The sequence below is a fragment of the Neoarius graeffei genome, chromosome 10, assembly GCF_027579695.1.
Source record: "Neoarius graeffei isolate fNeoGra1 chromosome 10, fNeoGra1.pri, whole genome shotgun sequence".
NCBI lineage: Eukaryota > Metazoa > Chordata > Actinopteri > Siluriformes > Ariidae > Neoarius > Neoarius graeffei.
Window position 1 is genome coordinate 86073808 of NC_083578.1, and position 26602 is coordinate 86100409.

The following is a 26602-nucleotide window of genomic DNA, read 5'->3' on the forward strand; positions in this document are numbered from 1 at the left end:
TTCCATCTCAGCTACTCTGGGTGCAGGGTGGGCACATAATGGTGCTCATTTGCATGACATTAAGGAAAGCCCTACCCCCTACGAGCTAGCACGATGCCACTTTCATGTAAACAAAGATCACCACGTCAATTTTCCTTCCATGCAAAGTATGCCCAACACAATTATGAAGTACAAAAATAAGTCCTAAAGTATACTTTAACGTTTTGTGGTTGAAAAATTACTCACACCGTTAGAAAGAAAGATAGCACGATGATGACACAACTAACACAACACTAGTTTCATGTAAAGCCTCGGTCACAACCAGCCGTACAGTACGCGCTCCTACAGCCGGTCTACACGCAAAAAACGCAAGAAACGCACGAGAGCGCGCGTGTGATGTGCTGATTTTCGAGCCGCAGACCGGCCGCAGAGGTTCTTTGTCATGTCAAACAAACTCTACGGGCGCTTACGTTTTTTTCAGGTTGCAAGACAAACTTACGGCCAACGCGCGTCTTTCTCCATGAACAACAACAACAAAAAAAACGCAGCGATTTGGGAAACACCAAAAGTCACACGGCCAAAAAATCGTACGTCCGGTTGTGACCTAGGCTTAACCAAACCACAACACTCTCCGTTACATGCAAAAATAACCACACAGCCTTAGATTAATAAACTCACCCCATCAGAAAGAGAAACGGCGCCTTGCACACACCAATGCCTCCGATGGAATGTAATCCTAGAACGGTCCATGTATCATCCGATCATTCAAGTATTCCATTCAATCTGGAAAACGAGGTTGCGTTTTTTTTTTGCTAGAAACGGTCATCTCCGATGTAAATACCGTGTGTCTGTTTGCTTCGCGGTGTGTCAGCTCCTCTGCGCTCTGTTTAGTAACTCATTCCATAGTGAAATCACATGCCTGTATGCAGTTAAGTAGCCACAAGCTCAGCTCGCATCATACAGCTGATTCGCGAAAAAAACAAACAAAAGACTTAAATCATCATGTGAATGGCCCATGTGGTAATTTACCCACACCCCCCAGCAGGCTACAGTCCTGACAAAAACGAGACAATTTGCAACAAAAAATGTATACTTTTCCAACAAAACAATCTATTATCTGAAATACTGATTGCATTCTTCAAGATCTCAACTTGCACGTGATGGAAAAAAACAAAAATCACAAATTTTGAAAAAAAATGCTTCTTTTGCGATTATCTCGGATTCGTTTCGGCCGACATGTGTCCCTGGATTCGGTGAGGGGTCACATATATTATTCTAAAGCTCTGTTTTGTTTTGTTTTGTTTTTGACATGATGGGTATCAAACTAGTAACATTTTCACATTAATAATTAACAGTTATTCCACGAAATCGAGTCGTACATGCGCTGATCGCCGACGAGGCGCATAGCACCGAGCTGTCTATAAGACATGTACGACAAGATCGAGTGGAATAACTGTTATTCTATCCACATTCACTGGATTTTGAGAAACGAAGCATTTTTATTTTTATTTTTTGCAAATTCAATAAATAAGAACTTTATGCAAAACGTCCAACAAAATCATTTCCGCTTAGAATGTAAACGAACCGGCGAAATGACAGGAGCAATTTGTGAAAAATGCTATAATTATAATTATTCTTGAAAAATAAAAAAAGATACGTTCTTACCATCAAATACTTTTATTCCATTAATTATTTTGTTGCTTTTTTTGTATTTTTGGGGTTTTATTTTCGAGTAGAGTTTTTATTTCATCCTCGGTTGGTTCAGCAACACACTCCGCCATTTCTTCTTCTTCTTTAGGGTTTTTTTTTGGTGGTTGGCAAACCAACTTAAAGGTGCATTACCGCCACCAACTGGGCTGGAGTGTAGAACAGGAGATATTGGTCTGTGGGGGGTGGGGGGGACTATATTCTTTTAGCTATTTCTTTTTTTTTTTATACTTAATAACAAAGTGACATATCTGACTTGATGTGCTCCGCCATTTTATTTTTCTTTACTCACGGTATATGAGCTGATATCCTAGTAGTAGAGTAGCCAATCAGAGCGCGTGATTGCTCATATCCGGTGAATGTGGATAGAATAACAGCAGTTATCTCAAATCGAAGGACTGAAATGTTACATCTGGCCCCATAGGTGGTTTTAACATGGTGTGGAGTAGACTGTAACATAAAATCTCAATTCATTAAGTTTGTATTAAGCAGAAATGTAATTCTGTTATTTTGCAAAAGGCTTTTTCATGCAGTCAGTGTTGTGTGCTGCAACACATCAATCATCCATCATTTTAGTAGCAGCTGATACGTTCAGGTCTGATATGTTCAGGTCTGATGTGTTCTTGTGCCATAAAGTTTCCCAGGAAGAAAACAACCGGAAACTCTTTTTGGGTTTTCTTTAATATCTTAACTACGTGTATTTGTAACGTTGCTACAAGATCTTGAAATCTGACGCTCACTAAGGAGCTTAGCATTGATAATGATCAGTCATGCTAACGGATAATCAACCAGACAGTCAACAATCAACGAGCCTCGATATTCAAAACGTTTCCCACATGAACAGAATCTGACTTCTGATGATAAATTCTTCCTGTTTACTGTTGCTGACTGGAACGATCGATTGTGTTACAACTGAACCCGCTCTCCCCTATTATTCACTCTTGTACATCTAAACAAGTGTGTGAACATTAGAGATAAGCAGTAAACACTGCACACTTCATTCAGACCCTGCAAAATAGTGACAGCAGTGGGTTTTTTTTAATCCAAAGTAGCTTCCTTTCCTACTGGAGGTCATGGGTTTGAAGAAGAAATTCAACTTAGAAATGAAACATCTGAGTTTCCCAGTTATCGCAAATCCATGCAGACATACTGGGAGCATTATTTGATTATTTTCCAAAATCTAACCCGAGTTCAGTGCTCAAGTGGCCGGCCGCACGCTGTGTGACCCTCTGCTTCCATCCGTGTTATCAGGAAGTGAGAAAAAAAAAGACAGTTTCTTATGGAGTAATACGATGGGAATTTTTCTTCCATGCTAATTTTTTTGGAGGTCATTTTATGGCAGAAGTATAACACACCTAAAGAAACAATTCACAGCGATAAAAACAAAAACACTTGCCTTTTTGTCACTTGACGTTCTGGATTTGTGACGTTGTCGAGATTCACCAGTGAAAAGTGGCTGAAAAGTCAGCAACAAGGAAAAAAAAGGTAGATTTATTTTAATTTATTTTATTTTTTAAATAAAAAATAAAATATATTTTTTTAGACAAAATGGAAATTGGGCTCGAGATCAGGCATTATTTTTAAATTTATGAAGCACTTTTTTTAAATTCTTTAATTCATTAAGGCTGAATTCTTGCTATATTTCCAACATCTCATCTCATTATCTGTAGCCGCTTTATCCTGTTCTACAGGGTCACAGGCGAGCTGGAGCCTATCCCAGCTGACTACGGGTGAAAGGCGGGGTACACCCTGGACAAGTCGCCAGGTCATCACAGGGCTGACACATAGACACATGCCCCTTTTCCACCAAAGCAGTTCCAGGGCTGGTTCGGGGCCAGTGCTTAGTTTGGAACCGGGTTTTCTGTTTCCACTGACAAAGAACTGGCTCTGGGGCCAGAAAAACCGGTTCCAGGCTAGCACCAACTCTCTGCTGGGCCAGAAGAAAGAACCGCTTATGTCAGCGGGGGGGCGGAGTTGTTAAAACCAACAACAATAACAAGACCGCGAAAGATCGCCATTTTTAAGCGACAAGAAGCAGCAGCTGTACAAACGCGAAGTCATCCATTATTATTATTGTTGCCGCTGCTGCTTCTTCCGTGTTGTTTTTGCTTTGATATTCGCGCCAAGATTTATGTAAACGTAGCGCCGTAACTTCCGTATACAGCGACGTAACTGACGTATACAGCGACGTAATGACGTGGCTCCGCTTAGCACCGCGAGCGATGGAAAAGCAAACTGGTTCTCAGCTGGCTCGCAAGTTGAACGAGTTGTAAACCAGCACCGGCCCCGAACCAGCCCTGGAACTGATTTGGTGGAAAAGGGGTAACAGACAGCCATTCACACCTACGGTCAATTTAGAGTCACCAGTTAACCTAACCTGCATGTCTTTGGACTGTGGGGGAAACCGGAGCACCCGGAGGAAACCCACGCGGACACGGGGAGAACATGCAAACTCCGCACAGAAAGGCCCTCGCCGGCCACGGGGCTCGAACCCAGACCTTCTTGCTGTGAGGCGACAGCGCTAACCACTACACCACCGTGCCGCCAACCTCACAACTATTTTTCTTTCTTCCCTCAGAGTTCTTTACTTGTTCTGGTAGTTTTGTCGAATCCCTTTACACAAAATGACCCCCATAGTCGAGGTTTTCCATTCTTTCTTTCTTTCCTTCCATCTGTAATCTTTCTTTCTTTCTTTCTTTCTTTCTTTCTTTCTTTCTTTCTTTCCATCTGTAATCTTTCTTTCTTTCATCTGTAATCTTTCTTTCTTTCTTTCTTTCTTTCTTTCTTTCTTTCTTTCTTTCTTTCTTTCTTTCCCATCTTCATATAGGACACCAGTTTGCTGGGGCAGATAAAAATGCAGACTGCATTGTGGAGCTCTGCGGCATCGTCCCCTCTCTTTCTCCTAAGCTCAGCAACTTTTAAAAACAGAACGCTCTCTCTCTCTCTCTCTCTCTCTCTCTCTCTTTGTTTCTCTCTCTCTCTCTCTCTCTCTCTCTGTGCAAACCCCGGACTCCTTGGGGCCAGAGCCCTGCTGTTGCGTCTCTGTTCCTCTCTGTTCTCTGTGCTGCGCTCGATGATGTCTTGATTTTTCACTTTAAAGGAGGCAGAAGGCAGAAGGCCCGCAGCTGCGTCGTGCAGTGGCAGTTGTTTACACACTCGTCTGCTTTGAAAGAGAAAGTGCTCTGAGCTCACTTTTAACCTCGTTCCCCGTGACTGATAGTGTTTGCACTAAATTTAACAGCACGCTGATGGTCATTAGATACGACGATTGGCCATTAAAGCATTCCCACTGCTTTCAGATCAGTGAGTGCCTGCAGGCTCCAGCGCTCCTTCACCCTGCCTAATGCACCGAGACGCCTCTCTCTCTCTCTCTCTCTCTCTCTCTCTCTCTGTTTTTCCGTCAGTCTTTCTGTCTTTCTCCCTCTCTCATCCTCTCCTTCTCTTTCCCCTCGTTCACGTGAGGATCGATAACTCCAGCACACACGGCTTTCCCCTCAAGGAGGCAGAAACCAAAAGAACGAGAGAGGGAGAGGGAGATTCAGCACAGCTCCAAGAAGTAGAAACAGATTGAAAGAGTTGCTCAGTGAGTTTATTTAAGACTAGTTTCAGAAGTTGTAGGAAAAAATGTAATAACAGATGGGAGATTGATTAGGAGTCCGAACCAACGAGATTCTGCTGAATCTACAGTCATATTAAACCCAAGTCAGTCAGCAAAAAAAGATCAAGCTACATTAAGACAAATTATACTCCAGTGCCGTTGAGTTCTCAAATCTGATCGGGTCAGAAGGTGTTGATTCATTTTCTGGAACAGCAGCTCTGACAGGAGCAGCTACAAATCACAGGTTTGTATGAATGCCCATCGTTTCTATGGTAACAGCTCAATCCGAGACTAATAATAAACTAAACAATTAACAGTTATTCCATGAAATCGAGTCGTACATGAGCTGATAGCTGACGAGGCGCGTAGCACCGAGTTGTCTATAAGCCATGTACGACGAGATTGAGTGGAATAACTGTTGTATTCTATCTATTATTTTTTGCAAATTCGATAAATAAAAACTTTATCCAGAATGTCCGACAAAATCATTTCTGCTTAGAATGTAAACAAACCGGCGAAATGACAGGAGCAATTTGTGAAAGATGCGATAGTAATAATTCTTGAAAATAAAAAAAGGATAATTCTTACCATCAAATACTTTTATTCCATATTTTGTTGCTTTTTTTGGTATTTTTTGGGGTTTTGTTTTCAAGTAGAGTCTTTATTTCGTCCTCGGTTGGTTCAGCAACATGCTCCGCCGTTTTGTTTTTCTCTACTCGCGGTATATGAGCTGATATCCTAGTAGTAGAGTAGCCAATCAGAACGCGCGATTGCTCATATCCTGTGAATGTAGATAGAATAACTGTTAATGGTATACATCGGAATCACTTCTAACATCCAGTTCGACCTTTAAAGTTTAAGCCACGCCTCCTGTTTGAATCTGACGCTGATGTGCAATGACATTTCGATTTCAATCAAGATCGAGATGTGGCTATCACATGCCACGTAAACGAGTCTGACACGGTTTGAGGTGTTCCATGTTGCTGTTCCATCCATCCATTTTCTTCTGCTTATCCGAAGTCAGTCGCGGTGGCAGCAGGGTATTCCAGGCGTCCCTCTCCCCAGCAACGCTTTCCAGTTCATCCTGTGGGATCCCAAGGCGCTCCCAGGCCAGATGAGATATATAATCTCTCCAGCGTGTTCTGGGTCTACCCTGAAGTCTCCTCTCGGTTGGACGTGCCCGGAAAACCTCCAGAGGAAGGCGCCCAGGAGGCATCATCACATGCCTCATCACATCGCTCCTGTGGAGGACGGCCCCATATGGACAGATAAAAGTCACACTTGGAGGACGCTCTGGACGCTTACAGTAGCGCTTTTATGGCTGAGGACTACAGTCGACTTGCTAACTTTAGGACTGCAGTTGTCATGAACAGTTTTGCACTCAAGTTTGAAATTCAGATTCAGAATATTTATAGTCATTGTCGCAAAAAAGAACAACGAAATTTCATTTGGAGCATCCATACAGCAGAGATGATAAAGTGCAAACCCATAAATAAATACATACATAAATACATACCCCCCTAAGTAACCCAGTGTAAGCATTTGACCCAGTATTACATCAGTACAACAACAACAAAAAAAAAACAGCATAGCAAATAGCAGCATAAGTTCAAATCATCAATGTTGATAAAGTGCAGAGCAGGGACATTCAGACAGATACCTGAGTATTGGGTCATTCCATGCCAAATCAACAAATATCTGACAAATTTATGCTCGACCATCTCAGATTTCAATGAAATTTGGAGGGCTCAGAGATACTATTAAAAGACGTTAATCCCCAAAATTTGAGCTTCCTATCTCCAACAGTTTTAGAGATACAGGCATTTGAATTTTTCAATTTTTTTGCATTTTGCTCAAAACATACATATTTCAAAGTGTAATATAATCTTTATTATGCAAGATAGAAACCTAGAATTTTGCACAGAGAGACTCAATGTCTTGTACTACAAGCTTGAACTTAGAATTTCAATGGTCATTGTATATTAGATGGTGATTTTAACAAGGAAATTAAAAAGACAAATTTGCATTTTTTGCATTTTTAATTCATTCTGGAAGCTTGCCTGTGGCAGTAATGCTTAAACTAAGAATGTTATTTAAATCTACACAGAAATATCTACCAATTTCAGTTTTACCAAGTCTCCACTATTCCTAGTTTGTCTGTAATAGGGTTTTGAAATTCGCCGATTTCTAAAACATGCCATTTTCAGTAGCATGGATTCCAATGTGGGATAGCAGTTAGGAACTTGTAAATTTTTTTCAGTAATCTCCTAGACCCATATTTTATATTTCCAAGTTTTTGTTCTGTGTCTCTCAAGTATTTCTGAGCTACAGGTGTTTAAAAAATCATTTTTTTCCAAATTCGAATTTTTGATATTATTTCCATTTTATTGATGATTAAGGACTGATAAATACAACTAAATGATTTGTATAGATAAGGAAACATTGTACTTGTGTTCATGTCACAGAAATATGGTTTTAAAAATATTATCATTTTGAAATAAGCTAAATAATATATGAACATTTCACATTTTTCAGTAAATATATATATATATAAAAACTAAAGAAGTCAGTCATTTTTCATATAAATCACTTAACTTACAATTTCTGTTATATGTTAGTTTATGGCAGTCAGAATCTTTCTTTAGTCCAATTCCTATAGAACAGGGAGGAAGTTCAGCCATTTCTAGACGTCTAAGAACAAACTCATTTATACTGATCTCAAATTGAAAGCAACTACAATTAAATTCCCTAGTCAACTATTCAAAATATCCAATCCTTGCAAAGAAACACATTCAGTTAATAACATTGGTAAATTTTATCAGTGCTCTGTATTACAATGTATTTAATATAATCCAAGCAATATAATGTTATCTGAACAAGTATGCAGTTTACAGGCTCTAAAACTATAAGATATGAGCCACCTGTTCTGGTATCAAAGGTCACCTATTGTGCTGTGTTGATATTGATAAGGCTGGCTGTTGATTGGTACACAATAGCTGGTCATTGATTGCTAATCTTACACAGTCTTAGATTAAAATCAATTTACAAATAATTAATACTGAGCATTAATTGAAATTTTATTTAAAATTGAGGAAGGAACATGTCTCCTAACCTACTTGAGCCTTATTGAAACATTTATTAACCCTCAAATGTCAGTTATATGAAAATATATCAAAAATTCGAATTTGGTGAAAATGGATTTTTTTAAACCCCTGTAGTTTAAAAATACTTGAGAGACACAGAACAAAAATTTGGAAATATAAAATCTGGGTCTTGGGGATTACTGAAAAAAATTTACAAGTTCCTAACTGCTATCCCACATTGGATTTCTTGCTACTGAAAATGGCATGTTTTAGAAATCGGCGAATTTCAAAACCCTATTACAGACAAACTAGGAATAGTGGAGACTTGGTAAAACTGAAATTGGTAGATATTTCTGTGTAGATCTGAATAACATTCTTAGTTTAAGCATTACTGCCACAGGCAAGCTTCCAGAATGAGTTAAAAATGCAAAAAATGCAAATTTGTCTTTTTAATTTCCTTGTTAAAATCACCATCTAATATACAATGACCATTGAAATTCTAAGTTCAAGCTTGTAGTACAAGACATTGAGTCTCTCTGTGCAAAATTCTAGGTTTCTATCTGGTATAATAAAGATTATATTGCACTTTGAAATATGTATGTTTTGAGCAAAAAACTAAAAAATCGAAAAATTCAAATGCCTGTATCTCTGAAACTATTGGTGATAGGAAGCTCAAATTTTGGGGATTAACTTCTTTTAATAGTATCTCTGAGCCCTCCAAATTTCATTGAAATCTGAGATGGTCGAGCATAACCTCTTGTTGATTTGGCATGGAATGACCCTATTATGACATTGTATAAACAGTGCAAAAAAAACAGATCAGTGCCATTATAATGTTATAACGTTATTGTCGGGGGGGGTGTCAGGGGAGAGAGAGTAGTGACAACTGCAACAATGCAAACCAGTCCAATGATATTAATTGGTGGATGTGGTTGTGGATGTGGCAGAGTTCAGTAGCCTCACAGCTTGTGGATACAGGCTATTGGCCAGTCTGGACGTTTTGGCCTGTATGGACCTGTATCTTCTCCCTAAGGGCAGCAGGTGGAAGAGGTGATGAGCAGGGTGGTGCTGATCCCGCAGGATGTTGTGCACTCTTCTCAGACAGCGAGTGGAGTAGATGGTGCTGATCTCTGGGAGAGTCGTTCAAATGATTCTCCCGGCAGCTTTCACCACCCGCTGAAGTGCCTGCTGGTCGGCCTTAGTGCAGCTGGAGAACCACACTAGAAATCCATGTGTCAGCACACTACTGATGGCACAGTTGTAAAAGTTCACCATCAGAGGTCTGGGGATATTAGCGCTCCTCAGCTTCCTCAGGTAATAGAGCCGCTGTTGTGCTTTTCCCATGGCTGTGGAAATGTGAGTGCCCCAGGACAGGTCCTCAGTCACTGTTACCCCCAGGAACTTGAAACTCCTCACCCTCTCTACCACATCGTTGCCTATGGAGAGAGGTAGGTGGTCAATGTGTCCTTTCCTGCGAAATTCCACAACTATCTCCTTGGTCTTCTTGGTGTTTAAGGCCAAGTTATTGTTGTGGCACCATGACTCCAGGTGTTGTACCTCTCTCCTGTAGTTTGTCTCATCGTCGTTAGTAATAAGTCCGAGAACCGTGGTGTCGTCAGCGAACTTGACGATGAGATTGGATGAGGAGGAGGCAGAGCAGTCATGTGTAAACAAAGTGTAGAGCAAAGGGCTCAGCACACACCCTTGAGGGTTATAACGAGTTGTCAATGAAGAGTTATAACGAGACTTCATGTTAAAATTGTTATAATCATGTTGTCTGTTATCACCCAAATGAGGATGGGTTCCCTTTTGAATCTGGTTCCTCTCGAGGTTTCTTCCTCATGTCGTCTGAGGGAGTTTTTCTTTGCCACCATCGCCACAGGCTTGCTCATTGGGGATAGAATACGGATAAAATTAGCTCATTAAAATTCTGTAAAGCTGCTTTGCGACAATGTCTTGTTAAAAGCGCTATACAAATAAACTTGACTTGACTGACTTGGCATCCTAATCAGATGTCCGAACCACCTCATGAAGGAGCAGTGGTTCTACTCCGAGATCCCTCCGGATGTCTGAGCTCCTCACCCTACGGAGAAAGCTCATTTCAGCCGCTTGTATCCGCGATCTCAACCTTTCAGTCACTACCCAAAGCTCAGGACCATAGGTGAGGGTTGGAACGTAGATTGACTGGTAAATCGAAAGGCTCGGTTCCCTCTTCACCACGACGGACCGGTACAACACCCACGTTACTGCTGACGCCGCCCCAATCCGCCTGTCCATCTCACTGTCCATTTTACATGTTGCTGTTATGTTCCTTGAGCATTCGCCTTGTCACTCGAGCGCACAAGTACAAAAGGTACATTTGAAATAACAGGGAAAATGCCGTCAATAGTATTTTTAGTGATTGTATGATTGTATATATATATATATATATATATAAATCAAACTCAGTAACTTCGTTTTTCTCATTGAATCTATTCCCTCTTTTCATTTTTTTATACTTTCTTTGCTTGACATGATCCCACATTTCTTTTCCTTTCCTTTCCCATCCTAACCTCGCTGTTATATAAGGATCTGATTTCTATTTGTATCACATTGCGAGTCCTGTATAGTAACAGGCATCGTATTGTGAATATCCTGCCAACTTTAAGCTCCAGCGTAGCCCACCATGACATTTTACAGATACAGAAACAGATTAAGGGCATAAAGTGGCCTTGAAGCAGTGAGAACCCGGGCTGCGGTCGGGACTTGTGTTTTAACGATCACGAGGTCTGTATGAAATTCCATTTGCGTCGCGTAAACGGAGATAGTAATTGGTTCAGCGTTGTGGGCATGGCAGACTCGGCGCCCCCTGCTGGACGGATGTGGCGTTGGCTCGGGGAATCGGGAGCGTAGGGACGGGTCCGGCGTTGGAAACGAACCCGAGTCACATCTCGGTTAAAGACGTGCGGTGCAATGCCAGTCGACGGAATCGGAGGTGGCTTGATGCCTTGGAGTCAAGGCGTGTTTCATGTCAGGCTCGCCGCAGAAATAAACACAAGTGACACATGTTGTCTTGGCGCCAGTTTAACTCATGGTTCTTATTATGTGCTTTATGCATTTGTGTAGTTGTGTGTGTGAGTGGCACTGTAATGATTTAGTGCTTTTTTTTGTTCCTACAAAGCAAGCGAGAGAGAGAGAGAGAGAGAGAGAGAGAGAGAACTCTTTTGCTATGTCTCCCAGCCTGTCCTGTTTATGTAATATCTCCCCGAGTTGTTGTTTAACTGTTACTCATTTCTGAAGCTGAGCTAAGCTCAAGGAATGTCTTTCTCATTAGGTCATTTCCACAGCTAAACTCTCTCTCTCTTTTTCTCTCTCTCTCTCTCTCTCACACACACACACACTCACAAACACACTTTTTGAATCCACACAGCCGTTGCCAGTTTTCTCTCTTTCTATCTCTCTCTCTATCTGCATGCTGGCAGTCGAGTTCGTTGTACTTTGTGTGTTCTTGCTTAGGTGGCACGGCGAGAACGACCTAAAATGGCTGCCAAAAGCAAGCAAACTCCTCAGCACATGAAATGTCTGCCAAAAAAAAAAACCAAGCTAAAGGACTGAGCTGATGAACGATTCCTGACGGGGGGGGGAAAGAAACTTGAAAAGAAGCTTCAACAACGTGGACGTTATCCTCAGAAGACTTTGCTAAAAAGACACACAGGAAACCCAGACAGCTGAAGCGTCTCAGTCTCATCCAAAACGGTTTCATCTTCCTTTCTTTCTGAACGATTCCTGATTTGAAATGTAAAGAAACAGAACGAGCGACAAGGAATGATTTAGTAGAAGTTGTTCCTGTCTCAGACATGTGTGCGAGGAATCATTTCTCATGCCATCGCACTCTTTTGGAAGTGTGTTGTGCAAGAACGTTACTCAGGAGTAAAACTTTTCCTCCAGTAGTAATGTAGGAATCGTTTTACGAAATGGCGGCCGTGTGCTGCCGAGAGAAAATGGACGCCGGGCGAGTGAGTTGCTCGAGTGTATTTCATTACATCATACTTTCCATTCTGGCTTTTCTATTTTTCTGTTCAAGTGTCATGGCGCCAAAAACTGAATACAAAAAAAAAAGCCACAAGGTTTTCAATTCCGAGAAACTTCCTCACACATTTTATGGTTTTTTTTTTGGTAGAGTTTCTGGAGTATTTTTTTTCCGGCCCTCTGACTGTTTCGAGCGGGGATGAGCGTGTGCCCTTCATGCGCCCTTGTTTTATTATTATTTCTCTCTTTCAGTGAGCCATGCCAGGGGTTTAGCATGAGGGCGGCTTGCCTACAAACTGCTGCAGCTCTTGGCAGAAGCGCTTCTGGATTTTGAAGACAGCTCACAGAGACACACACACACACACACACACACACACACACACACACACACACACACACACACACACACAGAGACAGTTGGAATGAGGCCCTTGGCATTGGCACTGCTACACATCTCAGTCATAAACGCAGGAATCATGGGCACAGTTTTGGTGTGTGTGTGTGCTTTGTTATTAGAAATTAGCAACAATACACAAAATCAAACCATCCAATCATCAGTGGTCTTTGTTTCTTACATATGCAGTAAGCTGCAAAATTATTGGCATCCTTGATCATCGATAAATGAGGTTAAATCTGAATTCGCTTCTCACACTGAAAATATAACAGAATGTACTTCTTCCATATTTAATCGAAGTAAAATAATTCCCCGGAAAAAAAACCCCTCCTGTTTCGTTCGAGACACATTTGCAAATTTGAAAGGACTTCTTCTTCTTCTTCTTCTATTATTATTATTATTATTATTATTGAGTGGTTTTGGAGGAAAATACTCAATGACAAGGTGGTGTGATGAAATTGAGCCATCACCCACCCTGAAGTTGATTTATTTTATTTCGTTGCATGTCCCACAGTGTTTTATTCCTCTTACTGTAGTCGAGTCACTAAACCTCGAGTCCGAGTCCAGTCTCGAGTCCCCAGTGTTCAAGTCCGAGTCATTAAAGATTTCGAGTCGAGTCTGAGAACAAGACTCCAGCCGCACCATGTGACGGTGTCTGTTGCTGCCTTTATGTGAAAGCGTCTCTGCTGCTGTGTCGGACTAACCTTCCTGCTCGACTGCCCCATTTTAGTTAACAGGCTACAGATAAAAAGCTTGTTCATCGCTCAGCAAGCCCCGCCCACTATCAACAGGGCAAATAACATGAGAGAGGGTTAACACTAGCTAGTTCATCACTCAGCAAGCAAGCCCCGCCCACTATCAACAGACCAATGAACATAGCGTGTCACTTCCTTCTCTGGGTGGAGTCGTACCAAATGACGATTGAATTTCGAGGTCGTCCCCATCGTCTCCTCGATAGTTCTTCTACATATGGAGCACATAGCAGTGCATTTTTTCCCATTGCACGAGAAGTCTGTATAAGCAAAGCGGACAATCCTAGCGGCGTTCTGTCCAGGCATTTTAGCGCCATTAACGTTAGTTTGTTCCTGAACATGACGTATGAACAGGTGAATGTGCATTCTCTTGCATGAAATTAGTATAAAAAGTAATGTAGATATAAATATCTTTGCCAAATTATTATGGCATGTTAGAAAAAATAAAGAAAAAAATCAAAGTCCTCGTCTCTAGTTTACGAGTCCAAGTCCGAGTCATCAGTGCTCAAGTCCAAGTCAAATCACGAGTCCATAAATTAGGGCAGAAGTCAGACTCAAGTACTACAAGCCTGTTAAAGAATGACACTTTTTACCGTTTATTGTTAATGTTGTAACTTTGGAACGTCCACAAAATAAGTTATTTCTTGTTTCACGTACGTTATAGCAGCTATAAACAGTCATTCAGTCAGACCTGTCTGTTTTTCTCTGCTTTGAAGTTAATAAGATGGAAGAAATGCAGCTTGTTATGTGATCAAGAAACTGCAAAGCATAAATGCTGACTCTGTAACCATGGTTTCAGTTATCCACGGTTTAGCCCAGGCCAAAAATATTATGCGACAGAGAGAGAGAGAACATTCATGTTAATAGACAGTTTGGAGGCAAATGCAAAGTTCCTTTATTATTATAAACGTGAGAGTTATTAAATGACATTAAATAAAAATGAGAAGCAGGAGCGTGAACTAGCCTCTTAGCAAAATGTGATGGAAAATTTGTGACAACAATAAAAGCTAGACAGACAAAAACTGGAACTTAAATAGTGCGAGTAAATGGTGCTAAACAAGGTGCGGGTGCATATGATCAAGGTCATGTGACCGGGTGAAGTGGCTGATGGGAAGCAAAGTCCAGAACTCTGGTGCTAGCGGCGCTGACGTGAACATTCACATTGTTGTTATTGATGTCATATTGTGTGTAATTGATAAATGAAACTTTATCATAGGTATGCATACGGGTCATTCGAGAATTCAGGGTACATTTCACGTCTAGAAGATAAACCTTTCGTTATTTTCCACAAAAGAAGTCTTTATTGAATCTTCATTGCAAATTATGATAAACTTTCACCAATAGCGATGCTTGATGTACATTTTAGACCCAATTTATACATAAAAAATTAACTAAACCACGCCCACCCCTCCCCCTACATTATCGTCTGTCTTCGACTCCTGATTCATCCATTCAACTCGAATAAACAGGAAGTGATTCAGTCTAACAATCGGGTTTTTGGAGCTTATTCTGTTAACTGTTATAAAATCAATTGCATAGAAAGTCTATTTTCTGTATTATGTGAAATTTCAGTAATTAAAAAAATATTTTTTATCCGTCCCGATGTTCTTGTCAACTCTGTTAACTCTGTTATAAAACCACATAAAATCCACAAACACTTAATAATATGCGTGACACCTGCACCGAGTGATGTCACTTCCTCTGGCGGGAAACTTCAGAAAGGCAGTGAGGTGTGTTCTGTTTCTTCTCTCGTTAATTTGAACAAAGTGTTGAGGATTTTACACCAACAATAGATTAATGATTCGTCAACTCTGTTATTGTGATATTGGAGTGAATCTCTCACTCATTTTTTAAAAACAGTAATATGATGAAAATCAATAAAATTCTGTTTTTATACGTGCCGTGTGGTAGCTAGTTTGAGGTTAACGTGTGGAGTTAAGAGACAAAATGGTGGGAAAATGTCAACTGTGTTATCATCAGTTCTGTTAATGGATTGCCCGGTTTAATGATAACAGAGTTGATGATGACTAACAGAGTCAACACTTGAAATATACCCACAATTATAGAATGGGCCAGGTACATGAAAAAACACGTTTTATATATATATATATATATATATATATATATATATATATATATATATATATATATATACAGTGCCTTGAAAAAGTATTCATGCCCCTTGAACTTTTTCACGTTTTTCCACCTTACAACCACGAACTTAAAAGTTTTTTATTGAGATTTTATGTGATAGACCAACACAGAGTAGCACATAATTGTGAAGTGAAACGAAAAGGATAAATGGTCTTCAAAATTTTAAACTAATAAAAATCTGAAAAATGTGGTGTGCATTAGTATTCAGCCCCCTGTACTCTGATACCTCTAAATGCAATCCAGTGCAATCAATTGCCTTCAGAAGTCATCTAATTAGTTAATAGAGTCCTACTGTGTGTAATTTACTCTCAGCATAAATACACTTGTTCTGTGAAGGCCTCAGTGGTTTGTTAGAGAACACTGAAGAACAAACAGCATCATGAAGACCAAAGAACTCACCAGACAGGTCAGGGATAAAGTTCTGGAGAAGTTTAAAGCAGGGTTAGGTTAGAAAAAAATATCCCAAGCTCTGAACCTCTCAAGAAGCACTGTTCAATCCATCATTCAAAAATGGAAAAAGTATGGCACAACTGCAAACCTACCAAGACATGGCCGTCCACCTAAACTGACAGAGCGAGCAAGGAGAGCGCTGGTCAGAGAAGCAGCCAAGAGGCCCATGATCACTCTGGAGGAGCTGCAGAAATCCACAGCTCAGGTGGGAGAATCTGTGCACAGGACAACTATAAGTCGTACACTCCACAAATCTGGCCTTTTTGGAAGAGTGGCAAGAAGAAAGCCATTGTTGAAAGACAGGCATAAGAAGTCCCGTTTGCAGTTTGCCAGAAGCCATGTAGGGGACACAGCAAACATGTGGAAGAAGGTGCTTTGGTCAGACGAGACCAAAGTTGAACTTTTTGACCTAAACGCAAAGCACTATGTGTGGCAGAAAGCTAACACTGCTCATCACCCTGCACACACCATCCCCACTGTGAAACATGGTGGTGGCAGCATCATGCTATGGGGATGCTTTTCTTCAGCAGGGACAGGGAAGCTGGTCAGAGTTGATGGGAAGATGGATGGAGCTAAATACAGGGCAATCCTGGAAGAAAACCTGTTGGAGGCTGCAAAAGACTTGAGACTGGGAAGGAGATTCACCTTCCAGCAAGACAATGACCCTAAACATACAGCCAGAGCTACAATGGAATGGTTTAGATCAAAGAATATTCATGTGTTAGAACGGCCCAGTCAAAGTCCAGACCTAAATCCCATTGAGCATCTGTGGCAAGACTTGAAAATTGCTGTTCACAGACGCTCTTCATCCAATCTGGCTGAGCTTGAGCTATTTTGCAAAGAAGAATGGGCAAAAATTTCAGTGTCGAGATGTGCAAAGCTGGTAGAGACATACCACAAAAGACTTGCAGCTGTAATTGCAGCAAAAGGTGGCTCTACAAAGTATTGACGCAGGGGGGTACTAATGCAGATCACATTTTTCAGATTTTTACTTGTTTAAAATTTTGAAGACCATTTATCATTTTCGTTTCACTTCACAATTATGTGCTACTCTGTGTTGGTCTATCACATAAAATCTCAATAAAAAACTTTTAAGTTCGTGGTTGTAAGGTGGAAAAATGTGAAAAAGTTCAAGGGGTATGAATACTTTTTCAAGGCACTGTATATGGGCGGTATGGTGGTGTAGTGGTTTGCACTGTCGCCTCACAGCAAGAAGGTCCGGGTTCGAGCCCCGGGGCCGGCGAGGGCCTTTCTGTGTGGAGTTTGCATGTTCTCCCCGTGTCCGCGTGGGTTTCCTCCGGGTGCTCCGGTTTCCCCCACAGTCCAAAGACATGCAGGTTAGGTTAACTGGTGACTCTAAATTGAGCGTAGGTGTGAATGTGAGTGTGAATGGTTGTCTGTGTCTATGTGTCAGCCCTGTGATGACCTGGCGACTTGTCCAGGGTGTACCCCGCCTTTCGCCCGTAGTCAACTGGGATAGGCTCCAGCTTGCCCGCGACCCTGCACAGGATAAGCAGTTGCAGATAATGGATGGATATATATATATATATTCATGGTTTTGGCTCTCCGCATTAGATCTTGGAACGTATCCCCTCCGGATATGGCACTCTGGCTATAGTGGTTACTATCGAAACAATAATGTATTACAACAAGCACATTAATATTACCTTTGCAGCTGGACCTGTTATCAGAGCTACAGTGATAGAAAATTAACCACCTTCTGGCCAATCAGATTTGAGAATTCATCATAATTAACAAACGATATAAGCGACACTGGGACTCTTTGAGTTTTTTGTCGGAAGAAAGATTCCCTTCAGTCACCATTGCCGTTTTTGTGAGTTTTGTAACAGGATTGTAAGGGACGTAATAGGATCTGAAAGACTCTTTTGAGGCCTCACTGGACCCCAATGAACCACCTTATTCCTGTTCAGTACCTTATTTACGTTCAACTGGAGCTCAGAATCCCAGCTGCAGGACCAGTCAGTGTTCTGCCTGTTTGCTGGTAGTTGGTTAGATCCAGGCCGTGTACATGCTTCTGTATGTGTTAGGATTCAGCCTGTTGTTAGCGGTCACATCATCAATAAAGAGAAGTGAGTCAGCTCCAGAGTCAATTGCCAGATGTGGTGCGATGCTTTGGATCATGCACAGTTCCTTTACTTCCTCCTTACTTTCCTCACTTCGTTAATCTTCCCCTCAACTGTCAGGAGGACTTTGTCCTGGAGCTCTGCATGTTTTTTATTCACGCTTCGCAAATTACAACTTGACTTTTTTTTTCCTTTCTTTTTTTTTTGGTGCTTGAGGCTCACCAGTTGTTTGTAACATGTGGTTAAAACCTGTGATGTCATGCTGGTGTTTTCTTGTGCCGAGAGCAGTGTTTTGACACATACATGTACACAGTACGCACGTTTTTGTCTTCCACTCGTGTGGTCTAGCAGATGGCAGAAGACGTTTCTGCTTTTCAGCACTTGAGTTGGACACACCCAAAGATTGTGGTAGGGTCTAAGATGGATTCTGATTTTCCATCCTCATGATGGTTTGCTTTACTGGTACTGAACCCTGCTTTAATCCTCATGTTGAGAGACAACTGCAACGCACTCCATATGCAAAAAGCCACATCCAGAATCAAGCCTTTTGTTCAGGAATCAGTGATGCAATGATATATATTTTGGAAAGAAACAACCAAGCATGCTTGTCTTTACGCCAGCTCTGTGATAGATTGGTGCCCTGCCCAGGGGTCAACCCTACATCTTGATCGAAGTTAGCTGGGACTGGCTCCAGCTTCCCTGTAACCCTGACGGATAAGTGGTTTCGATTATGGATGGATGGATGGATGGATGGATGGATGGATGGATGGACAACCAAGCAGCTGAATATCTGATTAATTATAAGGTTCCATGGAATTAAACAACCACTAGGATGACCACCATTCATGTACATATTAGTGCCCTAGATAGGGCTAATAAAGCCATTCCAATGGTACCTTAAAAGTAAATAAAACAAGGGCAAGGTAGGAATAGACTCTGGATGTGGATGGGATGCCAGTTTATCACACCAAGCCACCACTCACACGCACTTTAGAGCAACTTCCATCCATCCATCCATCCATCCATCCATCCATTATCTATCTCACTTATCCATCAGGGTCACCAACCCCAACTGACTTCAGATGAGAGATGGGTTACACTCTGGTAAGGTCACCAACCAATCAAAGGGCTAACAAACATCAAAGACGAACAACCATTCACACTTTTGGGCAGTTTAGAGTATCCAGTTCACCAAATCTGCATGTCTTTGGACTGTCGGAGGAAACCAGAGCACCCAGAGGAAACCCACACAGGCACGAGAACATGCAAACTCCACACAGAAAGGTGCCAGTCGGCCACGAGGTTCGAACCCAGAGCCTTCTTGCTGTGAGGCAACAATAACCAGTGCACCACCATGCTAAGGACAACTTAGTATAACCAGTCCACCTACCGGCACGTCTTTGGGAAACTGGAGGAAACCAGCATAGACTCATGCACAGAAACTCCACACAAAGCTGAACCCAAGCTCAGGATCAAAGCTGAAGCTCTGAGGCAGTCACATTGGCACTAGCGTTGCTACCTGTTCTGCTCCTTGGATCTGCCTGATCCATCCTGATGCCCTACATCTGGCTGGAGTCTCATCACATCACTCCTGTGGAGGACGGCCCCATATGGACAGTCAAAAGTCGCAGTTGAAAGATGGCTCTGGACTCTTACAGTTTTGCTATGATGGCTGAGGACGACAATTGACACGATAACTTTAGGACTGCAGATGCCATGAACAATTTTGCACCCTAGTCTCAATCAAGGAACAGTTGATAACTTCAACAGAATAGACTTCCTGATAAAACTATAATGAATTTCCTGGTTACACAATGGTACTAGGTGACTACTGTATATACTGTAGGACACAGTTACAGAAGCGAGTTATTAGCTCATCCGGCCGACAGGCAATGAGCTTATGCCATCATGTGTTGTCTGACGTCCGTCTGTTGTCGTCCACATTTCACGAAAATCGCTTCATTTCTCTCAATTCTTCACCGATTTTTATTCTTTTTGGCAGGAAGGTAGGTCTGCATGGGGTGCATATAGCTTCGACCTAAATTTGCATAATTGCAATTAATAATGAAGATATGGAGTAATTAAGCCCTAACAAGCAGTTTCTACTCAAATCGCTTCTTCTCCCTCAATTCTTCATTTCTTCGATTTTGATTCTTTCTGGCATGAAGGTAGGGGTACCTAGGGTGCATATAACTTCTACCCAGGTTTTCTTCATTACAATTATTAATGAAGTTATGGACTAATTAAGCCTTAATGAGCAGTTCAACAAAAATCGCTTCTTCTCGGTCAGTTCCTCACTGTTTTGGATTCTTTCTGGCAAATAGGTCGGTATTTCTAGGGTGTATATCGCTTCTATATATAGCTTGTATATAGTGTATATAGCTTGCAACATTTATTGCACAAGGTGGCTCACTTTAGATCGTTCATTCTGGACTAGACGGGGCCAGGGTGAGCTATGCTGTCATTGACGGTCTCGTTTATAATCACGCTATATGTTAACACCCAGACGAGGATGGGTTCCCTTTTGAAACCGTTCCCTCTCAAGGTTTCTTCCTCATGTTGTGTGAGGTTTTTTTTTCCTTGCCACCGTCACCACAGGCTTGCTCATCACGGATAAATCAGGGATAAAATTAGTTCATGCTTAAAGTCTTTAGTTTTCTGTAAAGCTGCTTTGCGACAGTGTCTGTTGTTAAAAGTGCTATACAAATAAACTTGACTTGACATGACCCACTGTACCATCATTCCACCTGCTCCTGGCAAGCAGAACCATCCATCCATCCATCCATCCATCCATCCATTATCCATCCATCCATTATCCGTAACTGCTTATCCTGTGCAGGGATGCAGGCAAGCTGGAGCCTATTCCAACTGACTATGGGTGAGAGGCGGGGTACACCCTGGACAAGTTGCCAGATCGTCGCAGGGCTGACACATAGATACAAATAACTGTTCACATTCACATTCACACCTACGGTCAATTTAGAGCCACAAGTTAACCTAACCTGCATGTCTTTGGACTGTCGGGAAAACCGGAGCACCTGGAGGAAACCCACACAGACACGGGGAGAACGTGCAAACTCCACACAGAAAGGCCCCTGTCGGCCACTTGGCTCGAACCCAGAACCTTCTTGCTGTGAGGCAACAGTGCTAACCACTACACCACCGTGCCACCCCAAGCAGAACCAGAACAATAGAAATGATATAATGTCTCAACCATCCTCTTTCAGCATGGTCAAACTAGATAGTTTATGAAGGTTGTTTTTGGCTACATGATGATTATGTGGACAGTACACATAAAGGAACCACTTACGCCGTGGAATACAATTAGGGCAATAATTCCCATTCTCTGTTATACGACTAAAGACATAGATTCTATCAGTTATGTTAAGTGTGTGTGTCACGTCGCGGTTAGCCTCAGACCTGCAGGTCAGCAAGAGCGTGTGAGCGGTAATGATGCGTTGCGTTCTCTGGGTGTTAAACTCAAACATGTGCAACAGGCCAGACTCGTCTTGGCTTTGATCTGCCAGTGGAAACCGGCCTATCAGATATGCTGCGCTTATATTTATTTATCTGACTTCAGGGCTTTTTTTTTTTTTTACTGCCGTCTCTCTGAACCTCTGCCAGAGACCTTGTGGTAAACTTTCCATCCTCCACTTCTGCATTCAGTAAACTCCTCTCGGCACTGGAGGTGCTCAGCGTGTTTATCTATGAGTTTTTATCTCTGTGTGCCGCAAAAACCCGGGTTCATACAAATAATAAAGGGTTTTATGGTCAGATTAGGCTGACTTTGTCCTTTTCGTGCTGCGTTGATGCTGGCGATGCAATTCAGTCGCTTTGCCAATATAGAGAGAGAGCGAGAAAGAGCGAGAGCTAGAGAGAGAGAGAGAAACAACTGGCTTGTGGTCAAGGTTTGCCAAACGAAAAAAAAGGGGTTGTTGTGTGGTTTGCTGGCATGTTTCTAATTTCTTGGGTTTATGAACCATATGAGTAAGCCCTGCTCTGAGGAGTCGGAGTGTTCAGCTATATCACACATTGAACACGTATCCAACATCTGCATTCCCGTTTACTTTAATGTCAAAAATGATAACACAGTGCTCCTGAGTCTTTGGCCAGGAGCTTGTGAGTTCAAATCCTGGCAAATGATCATACCTCTCTCACCTGCCAACCAAATGGACACTGTTTGATCCAAGACTTCCATGGACACCCCTTCAAAAGATCAGGTCTCATCCTGGTCCACTTGATTTGACTTGATTTTTTTTTTTTTTTAATTGTTTAAAATGTCTTTGTGCTTACTGGGGAGCCAATAGACACATCCTGATCCTGAGGGTGGGGCTTGAACGTGACATCACAGCGAGCCTTTCTGTTTTTTGTCCTTGGCTTGATGTACCAATTAACATAAAGCACCGGTTAGCACATCCAGCTGCAGGCCAGGCCGGATGAGCTTATGCGATCACGTGTCGTCCATCCGTCGTCTGTCCACAATTTGCAAAAATCGTTACTCCTCCTACAGGATTGACCAGATTTCGATCAAACTCACATATGATATTCCCCAGGTGGGTGTGCATAAAATTTGTCAAGATGGTGGTGCCATCTGTCATATTTACGATTTTATGGGCGTCTGAAATTTTTGGGTGACTCGTCACAGTAAATGCTACTGTTTGTAAACTGCTAGGATGTTTTCACTGAAACTCATCCAGAAGACTCAAAAGACATATTCCAACAAGAATTGTTCACCAGGTGGCGCCACCTACCATGGATGCGGCTACAGAGGGTTCACGTGCAATTTCATGAAAATCGCTAGTCCTCCGACAGGATTGATCAGATTTTGATCAAACGCATATGGAATTTTCTCCAGGTTGGCATGTAGAAAAGTTGTCAAGACAGTGGCGCCACCTGTCATATTTACGATTTTTTTGAATATTTTGGGTGACGGGGGGCGGCACGGTGGTGTAGTGGTTAGCGCTGTCGCCTCACAGCAAGAAGGTCCGGGTTCGAGCCCCGTGGCCGACGAGGGCCTTTCTGTGCGGAGTTTGCATGTTCTCCCCGTGTCCGCGTGGGTTTCCTCCGGGTGCTCCGGTTTCCCCCACAGTCCAAAGACATGCAGGTTAGGTTAACTGGTGACTCTAAATTGACCGTAGGTATGAATGTGAGTGTGAATGGTTGTCTATGTCTATGTGTCAGCCCTGTGATGACCTGGCGACTTGTCCAGGGTGTACCCCGCCTTTCACCCGTAGTCAGTTGGGATAGGCTCCAGCTTGCCTGCGACCCTGTAGAACAGGATAAAGCGGCTACAGATAATGAGATGAGATGAGATTTTGGGTGACTCATCACATTAAACGCTACTGTTTGTAAACCGCTAGGATGTTTTCACTGAAACTCACCCAGAAGACTCTAAAGACATATTCCAACAAGAGTTGTTCACCAGGTGGCGCCACCTGCCATGGATGCGGCTACACAGTTTCACAAAAATCACTGCTCCTCCTACAGGATTGATCAGATTTCAAACTCGCACACAACAACAGTGGCCGGTATGAGTTACAACCTCATTGAGGCTATTTTTTTTACAATTATATTTACAGGGTTTTCATTCATTCAGTCACTTATTCATTTATTTATTCAGTTTTATTTGGATTTTTTTTTCATTAAAACATCCCGTTAGAGCTAAAACAGTGCCTGCTGGTCATCCCTTTCCATAACGTCAAATAAACCATTGTCCCAAGACTAAATGGTTGTCTCCAAGTCGTTTCCAGTGTAAATCTTTATGGCCAATCCCAAATCTTTACTGTATTCTTTTTAATCCGATTGCAAAGAAAGAAAGAATCCCTTGGTCATGAGTTCAAATCTGATGTATCCATTGCCAACAAACATGGCCGACTAACCAAGCTGTTGGACCAAAATCTCAGAAACGAAACGCTGTTATGATGGATGAACGTCTAAAAAGTAAACAGCAGGAGCAGTATGTCTTCATAAGACCGTAAGAGATTGTAACCATCTTAATGCCATGGTCTGAGTAACCGGAACGGATATTGCACAGTCCCTACAGGATTTGACCCGGGTTTGTTGCTATACACTGAGTCATGCAATACACTTACGTATAAGACTTGTTGCACCGAGTAAAGCAGTAGCTTGTGTTTGTATTACTGAGAACAGATATTTGATCATTTATCAAGACAAGTCTCTCTGATAAACATTAGCTAAGTAGATCTGTGAAGTATAAATACACTGCAGCACACTAGGCGGGTAAAGCAGGGGTAACGTCTCTATCTGTATGTATTCACAGCTCTAAATATTTATATTTATTCTGTCCACATTCACTGGATATGAGCAATCATGTGCTCCGATTGGCTACTCTGCTACTAGGCTATCAGCTCATATACGGTACCGTGAGTAGAGAAAAACAAACTGGCGGCGCGTGTTGCTGATCCAACCGAGGACGAAATAAAAACTCTACTCGAAAATACTGAAAGTATTTGATAGTAAGAACGTATCTTTTATTTTTCAAGAATTATTATTATTATCGCATTTTTCACAAATTGCTCCTGTCATTTCGTCAGTTTGTTTACATTCTAAGCAGAAATGATTTTGTCTGACGTTTTGTATAAAGTTTTTATTTATCAAATTTGCAAAAAATTAAAATAAAAATGCTCTGTTAATCAAAATCCAGTGAACGTGGAGAGAATAAAACAGTTATTCCACTCAATCTCGTCATACATGGATTATAGACAACTCGGTGCTACGCGCCTCGTCGGCTATCAGCTCGTGTACGACTCGATTTCATGGAATAACTCTTAAATATGTATACAGACCCGAGTGTTTTACTGGGAAATACACCACTCGTATGTATTTTTCATCCGAGCTCCATCCGGGACATGGAGAACCAAAACTGTGACATCAAGCTCTATTTGTCACTCGTGAGGAAATCGATGATAAATATTGTTTTGATAAATTTGGGGACTTTTTGTTTCTGAATGTGTCGATATAATAAAAAGAAAATCACGTAAAGTGCACGTACTCTGTGCAGGTTTTTATTTATTTATTTATTTATTTATTTATTTTTATATAAATTTTTTTTTCCACTGGTTTTCTCATCTCATCTCATTATCTGTAGCCGCTTTATCCTGTTCTACAGGGTCGCAGGCAAGCTGGAGCCTATCCCAGCTGACTACGGGTGAAAGGCGGGGTACACCCTGGACAAGTCGCCAGGTCATCACAGGGCTGACACATAGACACAGACAACCATTCACACTCACATTCACACCTACGCTCAATTTAGAGTCACCAGTTAACCTAACCTGCATGTCTTTGGACTGTGGGGGAAACCGGAGCACCCGGAGGAAACCCACGCGGACATGGGGAGAACATGCAAACTCCGCACAGAAAGGCCCTCGTCGGCCACGGGGCTCGAACCCGGACCTTCTTGCTGTGAGGCGACAGCGCTAACCACTACACCACCGTGCCGCCCTCCACTGGTTTTTATTTATTTTTTTTTTTATTTTTTTTCTTTCTTTTCTTACTTGAAAAGTACTCGTACTAAAGAGAATGTTGATCAAGGCTAACGGAATGGAGGCGAGATTTGGTCGAGGGGAAATATGACGTACAAGAATATGGAGTGATGTTTACGAAGATATATTAAACATCAAGGGAAGGGGAAGGGGGAAAAAAGATAAATTTTTAATTTCTAGAATTACAAGCAAGTGTAACTGTATATAATATACATCTCCCATGTGTTTGTTAAGTTTGTTTGTATGTATGTAGTTGTCAAATAAAAAATAAGTTCAAAAAAAAAAAGACAATCACACGTTGGCTTGAAGATATGAAGAAGTTTATCTTCTCAGGTTGAAAAACTCGCATTTTTCAGACGAAATGCATCGTGGATCTGAGTGACATATTTCCCGATATTTCACTCCGATGACGTCACTCACAGCGTTTTCCTGCTGACTGGACGCGTGTTAGCCTGGGAAATCCCATGCTGCTTTGCACAATCGTTCCGATCTGAAAAGACAGCATGGAAACTATGGTCTAAAGGCTCGCCTGAGTTAGGGAGCCAATCAGAGAGTGGGGAGGGGTGGAAAGACGGTGACGCGTACTACTCGACAAACGGAAGCTTGTAGTTTATTTGGGACTGTTTACGGATCACATTTAACATGGCGGCGAGTGATACGAACCAAACTTTCGATCAAGCTTTAGACACTGTTCTGAATAGTTTAGAGCGAAAGTTTGTTTTAAAAAAAGAACAGCGTTTGGCGTTACAGTCTTTCTTCGCCTCTTCGTCGCTCTAACTACGTCACCGGGTACAACTGCCATGATTGGCCATGGGCTACGTATACGCCAAATGATAGACATTCGCAACGGCCGTTGACAATCGTAAACCACACCTCCCCTACGAGAAATTC

General features: G+C 41.8%; 1 protein-coding gene across 7 annotated transcripts in view; it reads left to right on the top strand.

The window, feature by feature from the left end:
• Positions 1-26602, top strand: part of nfic (nuclear factor I/C) — a 335473-nt gene that overhangs the window by 151281 nt on the left and 157590 nt on the right. The window lies entirely within an intron of this gene.